Source organism: Oncorhynchus mykiss, chromosome 12 (genome assembly GCF_057628025.1).
Source record: "Oncorhynchus mykiss isolate SJ-2025 chromosome 12, ASM5762802v1, whole genome shotgun sequence".
In the NCBI taxonomy this organism is placed as follows: domain Eukaryota; kingdom Metazoa; phylum Chordata; class Actinopteri; order Salmoniformes; family Salmonidae; genus Oncorhynchus; species Oncorhynchus mykiss.
Window position 1 is genome coordinate 74,505,460 of NC_143033.1, and position 18,338 is coordinate 74,523,797.

At 45.5% G+C, this 18,338-nt stretch overlaps 1 protein-coding gene across 2 annotated transcripts in view; it reads left to right on the plus strand.

The window, feature by feature from the left end:
- LOC110538213 (unconventional myosin-X) overlaps nt 1-18,338 on the plus strand; it is a 58,354-nt gene that overhangs the window by 14,654 nt on the left and 25,362 nt on the right. The gene's annotated exons all lie outside the window — the stretch shown is intronic.

The following is an 18,338-nucleotide window of genomic DNA, read 5'->3' on the forward strand; positions in this document are numbered from 1 at the left end:
TCTCTTTATTCTCCATTCTATGAAACACACTCTCTCTGTCAAGAGCATGACTCTTGGTGTGGGATGCCAGACAATGATGGCTGGAAGAGACTGAAAGAGACGGTCTTTGGAAGTGTATGTATGTGTGTGTGTGTGTGTGTGTGTGTGTGTATCTGTGTGTGTACCTGTGTGTTCCAAGAAGTCCTTGGATGTGATCTGTGTGGTAATTGCCTGTGTGTGTGTCAGTGCTCCTGAAATGCATTGTTTTCCTCCTTTCAAGACATCCCTTCCTTCACACGCACATTGTCAAAGTCACATACACGCATGCAAGCCCCCCCCCCCCCCCACACACACACACGCCCTCACACATGCACACATGCCCTAACACACACGCATGCCCTCACACACACACACATGCCCTCACACACAGACACACTTCCTGTCCTCTCTCTCCGGTTCCCCCCCAAAACACATTTATGCACTCCCCTCTGCCTAGTCCAGAATTCCTTGGCAGTGGTCTTGAGTAAACAGTGTATTTTTAGAGCTGGGAGGTCATATAGGCCCACTCTTAATCACCACATTCCCATTTTCCCACCAGCCCCCTCCGTCTCAGCTCAGACAGAGGCCCAGCCAGGCACACTGGAGACGGAGAGGGGGATGGGAGGAGGATAGGATGGGGACTTGAGAGAAATATGGGCCTCTTCCCTCCCTCCACAGATTCCACAATGAGACTGTGGTCTGTGATTGCTCATTACCTACCTACAGTATGTGTTGTATTTGAAGGTTTCCCCAGAGACCGGTGTTTGTTTAAGAAGCCTCTGTGTTATATGACAGTTGCTCGTGTGTTTGTTCAGATGTCTAATAAAGTCTGGGTAACTTACATAGCTTTCACCTCTGTATATGAGCCATGGTTTAAAGCTGGACGTTGACCTCCTGGTTGACCTCATCATAGCCGCGTGTGTTGTGCGATGAAGCTGTTTTCACGCCCCCAGTTAGCCGTATCTGGACGTTTGACCCCTCGGATCACAAATCTCAACTCCCATGTCATTTCCTGGGCTGGTTACTCAGCGACTGATGTAACATAACCCTGCATGAGAGGGCTTTGATCGGGCAACCATGGCTATATCCCAAATGGCACCGTATTCCCTATATACAGTGCCTTGCGAAAGTATTCGGCCCCCTTGAACTTTGCGACCTTTTGCCACATTTCAGGCTTCAAACATAAAGATATAAAACTGTATTTTTTTGTGAAGAATCAACAACAACACAATCATGAAGTGGAACGACATTTATTGGATATTTCAAACTTTTTTAACAAATCAAAAACTGAAAAATTGGGCGTGCAAAATTATTCAGCCCCCTTAAGTTAATACTTTGTAGCGCCACCTTTTGCTGCGATTACAGCTGTAAGTCGCTTGGGGTATGTCTATCAGTTTTGCACATCGAGAGACTGACATTTTTCCCCATTCCTCCTTGCAAAACAGCTCGAGCTCAGTGAGGTTGGATGGAGAGCATTTGTGAACAACAGTTTTCAGTTCTTTCCACAGATTCTCGATTGGATTCAGGTCTGGACTTTGACTTGGCCATTCTAACACCTGGATATGTTTATTTTTGAACCATTCCATTGTAGATTTTGCTTTATGTTTTGGATCATTGTCTTGTTGGAAGACAAATCTCCGTCCCAGTCTCAGGTCTTTTGCAGACTCCATCAGGTTTTCTTCCAGAATGGTCCTGTATTTGGCTCCATCCATCTTCCCATCAATTTTAACCATCTTCCCTGTCCTTGCTGAAGAAAAGCAGGCCCAAACCATGATGCTGCCACCACCATGTTTGACAGTGGGATGGTGTGTTCAGCTGTGTTGCTTTTACGCCAAACATAACGTTTTGCATTGTTGCCAAAAAGTTCAATTTTGGTTTCATCTGACCAGAGCACCTTCTTCCACATGTTTGGTGTGTCTCCCAGGTGGCTTGTGGCAAACTTTAAACAACACTTTTTATGGATATCTTTAAGAAATGGCTTTCTTCTTGCCACTCTTCCATAAAGGCCAGATTTGTGCAATATACGACTGATTGTTGTCCTATGGACAGAGTCTCCCACCTCAGCTGTAGATCTCTGCAGTTCATCCAGAGTGATCATGGGCCTCTTGGCTGCATCTCTGATCAGTCTTCTCCTTGTATGAGCTGAAAGTTTAGAGGGACGGCCAGGTCTTGGTAGATTTGCAGTGGTCTGATACTCCTTCCATTTCAATATTATCGCTTGCACAGTGCTCCTTGGGATGTTTAAAGCTTGGGAAATCTTTTTGTATCCAAATCCGGCTTTAAACTTCTTCACAACAGTATCTCGGACCTGCCTGGTGTGTTCCTTGTTCTTCATGATGCTCTCTGCGCTTTTAACGGACCTTTGAGACTATCACAGTGCAGGTGCATTTATACGGAGACTTGATTACACACAGGTGGATTGTATTTATCATCATTAGTCATTTAGGTCAACATTGGATCATTCAGAGATCCTCACTGAACTTCTGGAGAGAGTTTGCTGCACTGAAAGTAAAGGGGCTGAATAATTTTGCACGCCCAATGTTTCAGTTTTTGATTTGTTAAAAAAGTTTGAAATATCCAATAAATGTCGTTCCACTTCATGATTGTGTCCCACTTGTTGTTGATTCTTCACAAAAAAATACAGTTTTATATATTTATGTTTGAAGCCTGAAATGTGGCAAAAGGTCGCAAAGTTCAAGGGGGCCGAATACTTTCGCAAGGCACTGTAGTGCACTACTTTTCAACAAAGTCCTATGGGCCATTGTCAAAAGCGGTGCACTACATAAAGAATAAAGTGCCATTTGGGATGCAAGCCATGTTCAGGAGGGCGTACTTTGTATTCTGAAGCATGTCTGTCTGAACATAACAGCAGTCTGGCTCTGACCACGGTCCTCCAAGCCTCAGAGCAAGGACACTGTGTTTTTACAACTTTAATTAACGTCTCGTTGCTTTAATTTGATCTCGACCAAAATCAATTACTCATCAGGTCAGCTACTCTGGCCACCGTGAGTCTGACTGACTGGTAGACTCAAGTCAGACTCTGAAAGCCCAATCCCTCATATATTTAGTCCAGAGAGGACATATGACTTTAAAAAATGAATCCCTTCTTATGTTGAGATCACAACTTATTTATCTCCTAACGAGATAATCAAAAGTACCACGCATTCATTTGTTCACGACAACCACCTCATCAAGGAGCCCTGTGACTGTGTTGATCGCAATGCGCTCGTCGATGCCTGACAGGCTGCACTGTTTCCCAGTTAGCTAGGTAGTCTTGTTGGCTAGCTAGTTAGCTAGGTAGTCTTGTTAGCTGCTATTGTTAGCTAGACTAACTAATCTGACTGGCTGATCAGATTCAATTTCAGCCTCAGAGGCTTAGAAATAAGGTTGGTGCCTTGTAGGCTGTTTCATAGGCAAGGCTCCTTGCAGGCAGATTAGCTGTCAAAGTGCTTTATAGGTAGATGTATATCTGATCCAGGGGTGGGCACTATTCCTGTCAGGCTGATCAGATTCAATAGCAGCCTCAGAGGCTGATAAATCAAAATGCTGGCTTGTAAGATGTTTCATATGTAATGCTCCTTGCAGACAGCCTCTTTTTTTTGTTGTTGTTACCTTTATTTAACTAGGCAAGTTGGTTAAAAAAAATGTATTATTTACAATGATGGCCTCCACCGGCTAAATACAGACAATGCTGGGCCAATTGTGCACCGCCCTATGGGACTCCCAATCACGGCCAGTTGTGATACAGCCTGGATTCGAACCAGGGTGTCTGTAGTAACGCCTCAAGCACTGAGATGCAGTGCCTTAGACCACTGCTATTGAATTTGATCAGCCTGTCAAGAATGGAGCTCACCCACTCTGTAAATGTAAATATTATCCATAAAGCATGAAGTGTCCCTTACAATTATACACATATCAGTTATGCTAGCTAACAACCAGCATAGATAACAAGCTAGCTAGCTAGCTAGCTAACAAGACTACCTACAGTTGAAGTCGGAAGTTTACATACACCTTAGCCAAACACATTTAAACTCAGTTTTTCACAATTCCTGACATTTAATCCTAGTAAAAATTCCCTGTCTTAGGTCAGTTAGGATCACCACTTTATTTTAAGAATGTGAAATGTCAGAAATATAGTAGAGAGAATGATTTCTTTCAGCTTTTATTTCTTTCATCACATTCCCAGTGGGTCAGAAGTTTACATACACTCAATTAGTATTTGGTAGCATTGCCTTTCAATTGTTTAACTTGGGTCAAACATTTCGAGTAGCCTTCCACAAGCTTCCCGCAAGAAGTTTGGTGAATTTTGGCCAATTCCTCCTGACAGAGCTGCTGTAACTGTTCTGGGATTGATTTGCACTTTTCGCACCAAAGTACGTTCATCTCTAGGAGACAGAACGCGTCTCCTTCCTGAGCGATATGACAGCTGCGGGGTCCCATGGTGTTTATACTTGCGTACTATTGTTTGTACAGATGAACGTGGTACCTTCAGGCGTTTGGAAATTGCTCCCAAGGATGAACCAGACTTGTGGAGGTCTACAATTTTTGATTTTCCCATGATGTAAAGCAAAGAGGCACTGAGTTTGATGGTAGGCCTTGAAATAAATCCACAGGTACACCTCCAATTGCCTCAAATTATGTCAATTAGCCTATCAGAAGCTTCTAAAGCCATGACATTATTTTCGGAAATTTTCCAAGCTGTTTAAAGGCACAGTCAACTTAGTGTATGTAAACTTCGGACCCATTGGAATTGTGAAACAGTGAAAGTCGGACTTGCCAAAACTATAGTTTGTATTAACAAGAAATTTGTGGAGTGGTTGAAAAACGAGTGTGTGTAAACTTCACCTCATAAGACTAGCCAAGTTAGCTGCGTTGTTGCTCCAAACAAAAATTAAATAATAATAGCACGAAATGTACCATACTTTAGTGTAGCAATCAATAAAAACATATGCGCTGATCCACCGTGGGCTCTCCTCCGCCATACTGTCAATCTAGCATCAATACGTCCACTTCTATTTATAGAGTTTATCTCGTGATCTCGACAAAACATTTTTTGTTATATCATGATCATGAGAGAATGATCTTCTGATCTCGGCAAAACAACTTGTGCCGTAATCATCAGATAAGTAACGATCTCAACATAACGACATGGTACTTTTTCTATTCATATGGCCTCTGTGGAGGTTGGTGCCTTCATGTGTCTTCCATCAGTATGAAGCATAACAGAGATGTATTTTGTCCACTCTGGTCAGAAATGAGGATGCCTTGTCAGCTGGATCTGGTCAGATGCTTTATTTCCTTCCCTGTTGAGGGATTGTGAAAGTGTGCGGGAGCGTGAGATTGAAACTAGGCCACGCAGAGAGAAAGCGAGAGAGAGCCCAGTGGCGGTGATAATCATGGATAAATTAGAATATTGAGCAGTCAGACTGTTTTATTTGTCAGCCTTCTCTTACTCAGACACATGAGACAACACACACACACACACACACACATATCAAGTATTTGCACACGGACACACAAATGCACAGAGATAGTCCCTATGCCCAAAAAAGCGAAGGTAGCCTGCCTAAATGATTACCGCCCATTGGCACTCACGTCGGTAGCCATGAAGTGCTTTGAAAGGCTGGTCATAGCTCACATCAACATCATCATCTCGGAAACCCTAGATCCACTCCAATTCACATACCACCCCAACAGATCCACAGATGACGCAAATCTCAATCGCACTCCACACTGCCCTTTCTCACCAGGACAAAAGGAACACCTATGTGAGAATGCTGTTCATTGACTACAGCTCAGCGTTCAATACCATAGTGCCCGCCTATAGGGAGGAGGTCAGAGACTTGGCAGTGTGCTGCCAGGACAACAACCTCTCCCTCAACGTGAGCAAGACAAAGGAGCTGATTGTGGACTACAGGAAAAGGAGGGCCGAACATGCCCCCATTCACATCGACAGGCTGTAGTGGAGCGGGTTGAGAGTTTCAAGTTCCTTGGTGTCCACATCACCAGCAAACTATCATGGTCCAAACACACCAAGACAGTCGTGAAGAAACACTGTTTCCCCCTCAGAAGACTGAAAAGATTTGGCATGGGTCCCCAGATCCTCAAAAAGTTCTACAGCTGCAAAATCGAGAGCATCCTGACCGGTTGCATCACCGCCTGGTATGGCAACTGCTCGGCCTCCGACCATAAGGCGCTACAGAGGGTAGTGCGTACGGCCCAGTACATCACTGGGGCCAAGCTTCCTGCAGTCAGAGGAAGGCCCGAAAAGTTGTCAGACTCCAGTCACCCTGGTCATAGACTGTTCTCTCTTCTACCGCACAGCAAGCAGTACCGGAGCGCCAAGTCTAGGTTCAAAAGGCTTCTAAACATCTTCTACCCCCCCAAGCCATAAGACTGCTGAACAATTAATCAAATGGCCACCCGGACTATTTACATTGACTGCCCCCCCCCCCTTTCTTTTTACACTGCTGTTACTCGCTGTTTATTATCAATGCATAGTCACTTTACCCCTACCTACATGTACGAATTACTTCAACTAACCTGTACCCCCGCACATTGACTCGGTACTGGTCCCCCTGTATATAGCATCTGTATTGTTATTATACATTTTTTATTTTTATTTTGTACTTAGTAAATATTTCTTAGCTCTATTTCTTTAACTGCATTTTTGGTTAAGGGCTTGTAAGTAAGTTTCACTGTACGGTTTACACCTGTAGCATGGAGCATGTGACAAATACAATTGTATTTTATTTTTGATTTGATAAGATTTGTGTACAGTTAAATTGTCTATCATAAGTACAGTAAATGGGGCATGTGTATATTTGTATTCACCCAAAAGATAATTATTAATTTCCATCTCCCTCAGTCTCTCTCTCTCTCCCTCTGGCACTCCCTCTCTCCTACTCTTTCTACTTCCGCCTCTCTCTTCCCTCTCTCTCTTTCTTTGTTAGCTAGCTTCCCGTTTATGTGGGGCAAACAGATGGTTTTGCTTAGCGTGCTGGTGTTAGGCCTACAGTGGAAAGACCGGAGTGAAGAGGGGGAGAAAAAGAAAGAAAGAGGGAGAGATTTAGGGAGAGGGAGATATATGCCATCTGAGCTGCAGGACTTTTCCACTTCCCTTCCACTTCCGTAAACAAAGCAGCACAAGGGTATTTTTCCTTCTCTCACCAAATTCCTGACATCTCAAACACAAAAACCTTCTCGGGACAACGCTGAAGTGGTGACTTACACGTCAGACCATAGATTGCTTACTCACAACAGATCAATGGAAACGTTTGAATATTAAACACAAACCTGAAACAGCAGGTTCATATGGGAGTGTCTTGTCTCTTCTCCTAGCTTCATCTCTCCCTGACTGTGTCATGGTCTTTCCACGGGGGTGTAGTGTAGTGTTGGGGGTGGGGGGGGGGGTGGTTCTGTTGGTCTGCTCTCCCTCCAAGCCGTCTAATCCCCGTGTAAAATTGTTTCCTGGCCTCCACAGGAAGTCAGAACTCAAGGCCCCTCTGTCACGGCCTCAGCCGGGGCTTCTGGGAATACGTGGGTGGGGGAGAAGGAGGGGGGGGGGGGCTACTGGACAGCTGTGGAAACCCCAGATCCTCATCTGTCAGAGTGCCAACATGTGACCCCAGCTGCACTACAGCTACACCCCCAAACTCCTCTACCCTCCACCCACCAACCCACCCTACTAGCACCCACACACCACCAGGGCTCTCTCCCATGAAACAAAACCAGCCTGGTCCACCAACCCCCATCCCTAAGCCCCCCCCCCCCCCTCCTCCATTCGGCTATGGAAGCTTGTTTTGGATAGTTGGTTTACAGCCCTCATTCACAAGCCCCTCTTTACTCAATTAGCAGAGTTTAAGCATTACTTTGGGCCTGTGTGGGCAGCTGGGCACATATTTGCCTGTTAAAACCTCTAAAGTCTAAGCCTTTGGGGGAGGGGGTTCTACTAATCTAACATATGAAATTGTTTTAAGATGGTCATACCATGGATCATTTAGCTATTTGATTTGGAATTTTAGGACCCCTGTAGATACTGTATATTAAAAAATTTACAAATATTCTAGAATTTGGTTACCACTATAGAAACGCATTGAATAACGCATTCATAAATGGCAAAACAGACAGTCAAAAACATTTATCAGAAAGAATTGTAACGGTTTTCTTTATGAGAAGGAGAGTCGGACCAAAATGCGGCGTGTAGATTACGATCCATGTTTATTGTGACTATAGCAACACGAATCTAAATACAAACAGTGCAAAATAATAAACGTAATGAAAACCGAAACAGCCTAAACTGGTGCAAACTAACACTAAGGACAGGAACATCAGGACACTAAGGACAGGAACATCAGGACACTAAGGACAATCACCCACCAACACACAGTGAACCCCAGGCTACCTAAATATGGTTCCCAATCAGAGACAATGACGAACACCTGCCTCTGACTGAGAACCATATCAGGCTGAACATAGAAATAGACAAACAAGACATGAAACATAGAATGCCCACTCAGATCACACCCTGACCAATCAAAACATAGAAAATACAAAGTAAACTATGGTCAGGGCGTGACAGTACCCCCCCCCCAAGGTGCGGACTCCGGCCGCAAAACCTGAACCTATAGGGGAGGGTCTGGGTGGGCATCTGTCCGCGGTGGCGGCTCAGGCGCTGGACGTGGACCCCACTCCATGACAGTTTTAATCCCCCTCCTAAACGGCCCTAAATAGGTTACCCACCACAATGATAACATGGGACAGAGGGACAGCTCGGGACAGAGGTAACTCGGGACAGATGGGTAGCTCAGCACTGAGAGGAAGCTCAGCACTGAGAAGAAGCTCAGCACTGAGAAGAAGCCCAGGCAGGTAGTAGAAACTACCAGAACCTGGCTGGCGGTTTCAGCAGATCCTGGTCGACTAGCAGATCTGGAAGAATCTGGTCGACTGGCGGATCTGGGAGAATCTGGTCGACTGGCAGATCTGGAAGAGTCTGGTCGACTGGCAGATCTGGAAGAGTCTGGTCGACTGGCAGATCTGGAAGAGTCTGGTCGACTGGCAGATCTGGAAGAGTCTGGTCGACTGGCAGATCTGGAAGAGTCTGGTCGACTGGCAGATCTGGAAGAGTCTGGTCGACTGGCAGATCTGGAAGAGTCTGGTCGACTGGCAGATCTGGAAGAGTCTGGACGACTGGCAGATCTGGAAGAGTCTGGACGACTGGCAGCTCTGGCTGCTCCATGCTGACTGGCTGCTCCATGATGACTGGCAGCTCTGGCTGCTCCATGCTGACTGGCAGCTCTGGCTGCTCCATGCTGACTGGCAGCTCTGGCTGCTCCATGCTGACTGGCTGCTCTGGCTGCTCCATGCTGACTGGCTGCTCCATGCTGACTGGCTGCTCCATGCTGACTGGCGGCCCTGGCTGCTCCATGCTGACTGGCGGCCCTGGCTGCTCCATGCTGACTGGCGGCCCTGGCTGCTCCATGCTGACTGGCGGCCCTGGCTGCTCCATGCTGACTGGCGGCCCTGGCTGCTCCATGCTGACTGGCGGCCCTGGCTGCTCCTTGCAGACTGGCGGCTCTGGCTGCTCCTTGCAGACTGGCAGCTCTGGCGGCTCCTTGCAGACTGGCAGCTCTGGCGGCTCCTTGCAGACTGGCAGCTCTATGCAGACTGGCAGCTCCTTGCAGACTGGCAGCTCCTTGCAGACTGGCAGCTCTATGCTAACTGGCAGCTCTATGCTAACTGGCAGCTCTATGCTAACTGGCAGCTCCTTGCTAACTGGCAGCTCCTTGCTAACTGGCAGCTCCTTGCTAACTGGCAGCTCCATGCTAACTGGCAGCTCTATGCTAACTGGCAGCTCTATGCTAACTGGCAGCTCTATGCTAACTGGCAGCTCTATGCTAACTGGCAGCTCTATGCTAACTGGCAGTTCTGAACAGGCGGGAGACTCCGGCAGCGCTGTAGAGGCGGAAAGCTCTGACAGCGCTAAACAGGCAGGAGACTCCGACAGCGCTGAAGAGAAGGGAGGCTCTGGCAGCGCTGGACAGGCGAGGCGCACTGTAGGCCTGATGCGTGGTGCTGGCACTGGTGGTACTGGGCCGAGGACACGCACAGGAAGCCTGGTGCGGGGAGCTGCTACCGGAGGGCTGGGGTGTGGAGGTGGTACTGGAAAAACCGGACCGTGCAGGCGCACTGGAGCTCTTAAGCACCGAGCCTGCCCAACCTTACCTGGTTGAATGCTCACGGTCGCCCTGCCAGTGCGGCGAGGTGGAATAGCCCGCACTGGGCTATGCAGGCGAACCGGAGACACCGAGCGCAAGGCTGGTACCATGTAAGCCGGCCCAAGGAGACGCACTGGGGACCAGCTGCGTAGAGCCGGCTTCATGGCATTAGGCTCGACGCTCAATCTAGCCCGGCCGACACGCGGAGCTGGAATATACCGCACCGGGCTATGCACCCGCACTGGAGACACCGTGCGCACCACTGCATAACACGGTGCCTGTCCGGTCTCTCTAGCCCCCCGGTAAGCACAGGGAGTCTGCCCAGGTCTCCTACCTGGCGTAGCCATACTCCCTGTTAGCCCCCCCCCAAGAAATTTTTGGGGCTGCCTCTCAGGCTTCCATCCGCTACGTCGTGCTGCCTCCTCATATCTGCGCCTCTCAGCTTTCGCCGCCTCCAGTTCTTCCTTGGGGCGGCGATATTCTCCAGGCTGAGCCCAGGGTCCTTTACCGTCCAGTTCTTCCTCCCATGTCCATTTCTCCAGGTGGTGCAGCCTCTCCCACTGCAGCTGCTGCCTCTGTTCCTTCTCCTGCTGCACCTTGGTGCGGCTACACTCCCCTGGTTTAGCCCAGGGTCCTCTCCCGTCGAGGATTTCCTCCCATGTCCAGAAATCCTTACTATATATCTCCTCTTTTCGCTGCTGTTGCTGCCTGTTGACACGCTGCTTGGTCCGTTGGTGGTGGGTGATTCTGTAACGGTTTTCTTTATGAGAAGGAGAGTCGGACCAAAATGCGGCGTGTAGATTACGATCCATGTTTATTGTGACTATAGCAACACGAATCTAAATACAAACAGTGCAAAATAATAAACGTAATGAAAACCGAAACAGCCTAAACTGGTGCAAACTAACACTAAGGACAGGAACATCAGGACACTAAGGACAGGAACATCAGGACACTAAGGACAATCACCCACCAACACACAGTGAACCCCAGGCTACCTAAATATGGTTCCCAATCAGAGACAATGACGAACACCTGCCTCTGACTGAGAACCATATCAGGCTGAACATAGAAATAGACAAACAAGACATGAAACATAGAATGCCCACTCAGATCACACCCTGACCAATCAAAACATAGAAAATACAAAGTAAACTATGGTCAGGGCGTGACAAGAATAAGGTTTTGAAGTATCTGTCCAATATCTAGGAGATAAAAGAAAGCTCAGGAAATATATACAGTACCACTCAAAAGTTTGGACACACCTACTCATTCAATGGTTTGTATTTATTTTTACTATTTTCTACATTGTAGAATAATAGTGAAGACATCAAAACTATGAAATAGCACATATGGAATCATGTAGTAACCAAAAAAGTGTTAAACAAATCAAAATATATTTTATATTTGAGATTCTTCAAAGTAGCCACCCTTTATCTTGATGACAGCTTTCCACACTCTTGGCATTTTCTCAACCAGCTTGACCTGGAATGCTTTTCCAACAGTCTTGAAGGAGTCCCCACATATGCTGAGCACTTGTTGGCTGCTTTTCCTTCACTCTGCGATCCAACTCATCCCAAACCATCTCAATTGGGTTGAGGTCAGGTGATTGTGAAGGCCATGTCATTTGATGCAGCACTCCATCACTCTTCTTCTTGGTCAACTAGTCCATACACAGCCTGGAGGTGTGTTGGGTCATTGTCCAGTTGAAAAACAAATGATAGTCCCACTAAGCCCAAACCAGATGGGATGGCGTATTGCTGCAGAATGCTTTGGTAACCATGCTGGTTAAGTGTGCCTTGAATACTAAATAAATCACAGACGGTGTCACCAACAAAGCACCCAAAAATCACAAATTTGGACTCATCAGACCAATGGACAGATTTCCACCGGTCTAATGTCCATTGCCTGTGTTTCTTGGCCCAAGCAAGTCTCCTCTTCTTATTGGTGTCCTTTAGTAGGGGTTTCTTTGTAGCAATTCGACCATGAAGACCTGATTCACGCAGTCTCCTCTGAACAGTTGATGTTAAGATGTTCTGTTACTTGAACTCTGTGAAGCATTTATTTGGGCTGCAATTTCTGAGGCTTGTAACTCTAATGAACTTGTCCTCTGCAGCAGAGGTAACTCTGGGTCTTCCTTTCCTGTTGCAGTCCTCATGAGAGCCAGTTTCATTATAGTGCTTGATGGTTTTTGTGACTGCAATTGAAGAAACGTTCAAAGTTTTTTAAGTTTTCCAGATTGACTGACCTTTATGTCTTAAAGTAATGATGGACTGTCGTTTCTCTTTGCTTATTTGAGCTGTTCTTGCCATAATATGGACCAAATAGGGCTATCGTCTGTATACCACCCCTATCTTGTCACAACACAACTGATTGGCTCAAACGCATTAAGAAGGAAAGAAATTCCACAAATGAACTTTTAACAAGGCACACCTGTTAATTGAAATGCATTCCAGGTGACTACCTCATGAAGCTGGTTGAGAGAATGCTAAGATTTTGCAAAGCTGTCATCAAGGTAAAGGGTGACTACTTTCAAGAATCTCAAATATAAAATATATTTTGATTTGTTTAACACTTTTTGTTGGTTACTACATGATTCTATATGTGTTATTTCATAGTTTTGATGTCTTCACTATTATTCTACATTGTAAAAAATGTTAAAAAAAAATAAAGAAAAACCCTTGAATGAGTTGGTGTGTCCAAACTTATGACTGCTACTGTATATCGTTTTTTTACATTTAACATTTACATTTAACCCCTTTTTTGTTGGCACAAAACTACCTCCATACTTCCATCCATTTTTTAAAACCGGTAACAGGTTACCTTCAGACAAGTTCCGTGACGCTTGTGGGGGTCGTTGAGCAAAAACATTGTGTTAGTGAGAGTCTCATCTTTCCATAGAGTGGTCATATTAGTCAGTTTTTGTGATGAGACCGATTTTCGGGATGTCTCCTGGTCTGACAAACAGCGCTGTATCTCTGCTACTTTTCACCTCAGATGCAGAAGGGCGACATAGGCGAATGTGGTGGATTGAGATGCTGCCCATGTAAAAAAAAAATATATATATGATGAAATAGATATCTCTAGCTTAAACTGACAGATGTATTATGTTAATTAGATTGATGCATGAGTGCGTCAATAGACGCTTAATGAAGAATTATTCAAGGTAGCATGACACAAAGCCCAGGCCTGTTGTCTCTCTGTTCTCTGACAGACTCTTGAACAGTTTTTCTGCTGGTCTGGTTCTCGACATGCTTCATCCTCTTGTTTGAACTTCTAACAGAAGTGTGTTGGACAGCCCCCTCTGGATCAGCTTACCAAAATATCATAGACTCACACCCACCCACCCGACTTCTTTTCTTCGACACAATGTAGCCTAACTCCCAAACCTATAGCATATGGGCTTCAAAGTTAGATCAAGCCCCAGTGTCTTCCCGTATGGTTTTGTCTTTGACATGACTTTTGGTGATGCCTGTGTCTACAGTAAGTCACAAAGGCAGATTGTGTGTTAGACGTTAGCTGAAGGCCTGTGGACCCAGATAGGCCTTCTGATTCGCCGAGGGCCCATTGAAGCTGAAGGTCAGGCTTGTTTGAACAGAGACAGAATAAAAGGTCAACTGGAGGGTTTTAGCCCGGCCTTCCCTCTCCTTTCTTTATCCTGTTTCCCTCCACTTTTCCCTCGTTTCCCTCCACTCAAATCTTTCAAATGATCTCTCTTGAATCCTGCCTTATGCTAGTTCTGAAATGTGTCATTTTCTACATCTGGTTAGTGGTTAGGGTTATCATCCCACACAATATTGCTCCTCGGGGTTGTCATGTGCATACCTGGGTTTCCATTAGCCGGTAATTGCCGGCTTTTGGCTGTAATAAAACAAATTTAAGCAGATAAATATCATTTTGGCCAAATTAACCTGGTGAAAAAACAACGGTAGGAAGGCTACCCACCACTTAACATCACCCACCACTTTACAATGTGAGCTGGAGGTGGTATGCATTTTGAAAAGATATTTCATTGTTTGAAACCTGAGTGTTTTGCTTCATATTATGAGGCATGTCTTACCTTGCTTGAAAATCTGACCGTAGAAAGGTGGAGGCAATTATTTCATAAAGACTTTATAGGTTTAAAGTGTGAGGAAGCATAAGCCTACAATTTATCCTACAATTTCTACCAAATCTGCTGGTCAGTTCTGATTTTCATATGTGCATCTTGATGGAACAGTTTCATTTCAATAATAATGTTTGCGGTTCTCAAAATTGTTGCCACGTGGATAATTATAAAAATGTCAAAATCAACTAATGCGAGAGGACCGGCCTCTGCCATATGACACAGTGATCATTGGCGGCTAAATAGCCTAAATGAGCGCATGGAACTCCGAAATGGCCAATGCAGCTGTTGACCTATAACTTACATTGTCAACAAAGTAAAAATACATAAAAACAGTAGAAAATATACTGATGAAAATTCTGGTTCTTTCAATAACATGAACTTCTCTTCTCAGCCTGTCTGCCTTCCTTTCTATTTGTCTTGACTTGAGCTGTTGCTTGTGAAGTGCGACATTGTATCAAATCAATCAACTGGATCAGCCCTAACGTGCAACATTGTATCAACTAGCCTATTCAGCACTCAGAGTTTAGGCACCGGTGAGCTCGGGACAGACAGCTGTTTTTGCGCAAGGGAAAGGCTAAGTATTTTATGACGTTTCCACTGGATATATGGGATCATCAGATCATTATATTTTGCTCTTCCACACCGAGGCTTGGTGATTATCGAGGGGGAGATTTTTGTGAGGAACTATTAGGCTCTCATTTGCAATGGATGTTTAAACAACGGACTTCGTTGACTTACTGTGTGAGGCGAAGAAAAGATTACTGAGAAGATGAGTTTATTAGTGGTGAAGGCGATGACTAAGACAGGCAGAAATCATGCATCCCCAAATGGGCACTTGCACGCAGCAGGCCAGGGAGGCTAATTCTATGCTTGCTCAGACATGCGAGCTCCCTCAACATTAACAAGAACCGTGCTCATCGCTCACATGGAGCACTCCAAACAAAAGACAATGAAAAAAGGGACAACTCGTAAATGATGGTTATGAAATAAAACCAAAACTTGTTTCTCAACAACATTTACACACCAAGAATGAGAACGGTAAATTATTGTAGGCCTAATTAGTAATACAAATGATGTCATGGCTTTAGAAGCTTCTGATATGCTAATTGACATCATTTGAGTCAATTGGAGGTGTACCTGTGGATGTATTCCAAGGCCATACCTTCAAACTCAGTGCCTCTTTGCTTGACATCATGGGAAAATCAAAATAAATCAGCCAAGACCTCCACAAGTCTGGTTCATCCTTGGGAGCGATTTCCAAATGCCTAAAGGTACCACGTTCATCTGTACAAACAATAGTATGCAAGTATAAACACCATGGGTCCACGCAGCCGTCATACCGCTCAGAAAGGTGACGCGTTCTGTCTCCTAGAGATGAACGTACTTTGGTGCGAAAAGTGCAAATGAATCCCAGAACAACAGCAAATGACCTTGTGATGCTGGAGGAAACAGGTACAAAAGTATCTATATCCACGGTAAAACAAGTCCTATATCGACATATGCTGAAAGGCCGCTCAGTAAGGAAGAAGCCACTGCTCCAAAACCGCCATAAAATAAAGCCAGACTACGGTTTGCAGCTACACATGGAGATGGTACTTTTTGGAGTAATGTCCTCTGGTCTGATGAAACAAAAATATTACTGTTTGGCCATAATGACCATCGTTATGTTTGGAGGAAAAGGGGGAGGCTAGCAAGCCGAAGAACACCATCCCAACGGTGAAGCACGGGGGTGGCTTTGTGGGGGTGCTTTGCTGCAGGAGGGGCTGGTGCATTCACAAAATAGATGGCATCATGAGGAAATGATGTGGATATATTGAAGCAACATCTCAAGACATCAGTCAGGAAGTTAAAGCTTCCGACTTCAACTGTATGTAATGGGGAATTGATAACAATAAACACGTTTCTCTCCTGCTCTATTGGTTTTCATATCAACTTTCTTCCATTGTCCAGAAGTCAAACGCACCATCCTAGTCATACAGTATTAGCAACACATCTTAGTCGTTGTGTCTTTAGATTCACACTCTTTGAATCTCTGTCAAATACCGCTTGTGTCAGATGCACTATTTAGAAAGGTGTTTTACCTTTTTCCCGCAAATTACATTTTGGCAAAATGTTTGAAAATGACATGTTTTGTTAAGAGGAATTACCATAATCTAAATGTGGTGACTTTTTGAGCACCGTGGGTGGACGCCCCTAGTGGGTTTACACACCCAATGCATATGTGTGTGGTAAATTTCTCGAATGGCTGCTAAACTAAAATGGGAAAACCCTGGTGCATACAGTACATAAAGTAGCCGATAGCTTTAGGTAGGAACTTGACCCATTTCACGGCTAGAAGATTTCTGGTTTAAGTTCTGCGAGGAACATAGCTAACATTGCTTTTGTACCCTTGAGCAAGGCCCAAACTATAGAGGTACCAATCCAGGGCTGGTTTATACTTGTGCTCTCCAGAGTTTGTACGTGTGCCCCCGCTCAGACAACATCACAAAATGATCCTCGGCTTTGACATCAAGTCCTCCACATACCAACACGCTATCCCCTAGCTGACTGCGTTGCCGTTTTCTATAGATCCAAATCCCCATCAGTGCATTGAGTTCTCCATTTAAATGACTGCATATAGGTCTGTCTGCATCTGTTTCTGCAGCAAGGGGTTATTTGCGGACTCCAAAAGAGCCGTCCTCAGATTTCTGGATGTATTTTTACGTATTTAAGAGAAGAGGGATATGCGACGATACACTGGAAAGGTCCCAGATGACGTTACTGTTTGAATGCTGCTGCCGCTGTTGGGCTTCGCTGCAGAGGTAGACTGGCTGTAGTTGGACAGGGCTCTGACCCTCTTGTTCTCGCCCTCTGGTGTCTCTCTGACGTTTCTCCTGCCGAATCAGTCATACACTCTGTGAGGGCCAATGTGGTTTTCCTGTAGTGTTTCCCTGTGTGTCTGAGCATCAGCCTAAATTAGAGACTGATACACACACATATTTTACAACTACTGTACGGTCTGAAACAGGCAAACGTATTGACACAAGGGTCAACTAGTGGATGTTGGGATAGTGAGATACTTTGAGCAGGTGTCGTGTATTGTAGATGAACAGTCAGCACAGTCCTGTAAGCTAAGTTGAGCAGGATAGGGTATGTTCAGACTTATTGATTAGGTCTGACTTCCATAAGGAATAACCTTCCACAATCATCTGATCAATAATCACCGCCCAGAGAAACGCTATCTGAGACTGTACATGGTGGAGAGAGGGAGGGCCGCCTGCCAAAACTCATTTCCTGCCTAGTGTTTTCAGGGGAAGGAAGGAAGGTTTGTTCCTTCATACCTCACACGCTAGTTTGACGCAGGAAATAGAGAAAATAAACTAGTAATTAGATAAATAAATGAGCATAGATAAATCTTATAAACAATTGAATGGGCTGGAAATGGGCCTTGACCAGAGATAACAAGCTGAGCTCTCAGTCGTCCAAAACATTGCCTGGCCAAATGTCTGAAACGAATGTCACTTTGCAGTCCAAGGTCCTCGCCACCACCATGACTGCATGTGGTGGCTTTTCTTTTTACAAGGCTTCTTTGACAGTGGCCCTTGAGAAAGAGAGAGAGAGAGGAGAGAGAGCATTTCACAACAGTTTCCCCATAATTCCCAGATGTTTTTGATGTTTGTTATGGGTTTTCGATTAGCTGACAACAGTGTAACCCTTTGAACTCTCTCTCTCTCTCTGGCCTGGGACTGCCTGGCTGGCTGGCTTTGATTCAGTCCTCTCTCTCTCTCTGGCCTGGGACTGCCTGGCTGGCTGGCTTTAATTCAGTCCTCTCTCTCTCTCTGGCCTGGGACTGCCTGGCTGGCTGGCTTTGAGTCAGTCCTCTCTCTCTCTCTGGCCTGGGACTGCCTGGCTGGCTGGCTTTGAGTCAGTCCTCTCTCTCTCTCTCTGGCCTGGGACTGCCTGGCTGGCTGGCTTTGAGTCAGTCCTCTCTCTCTCTTTGGTCTGGGACTGCCTGG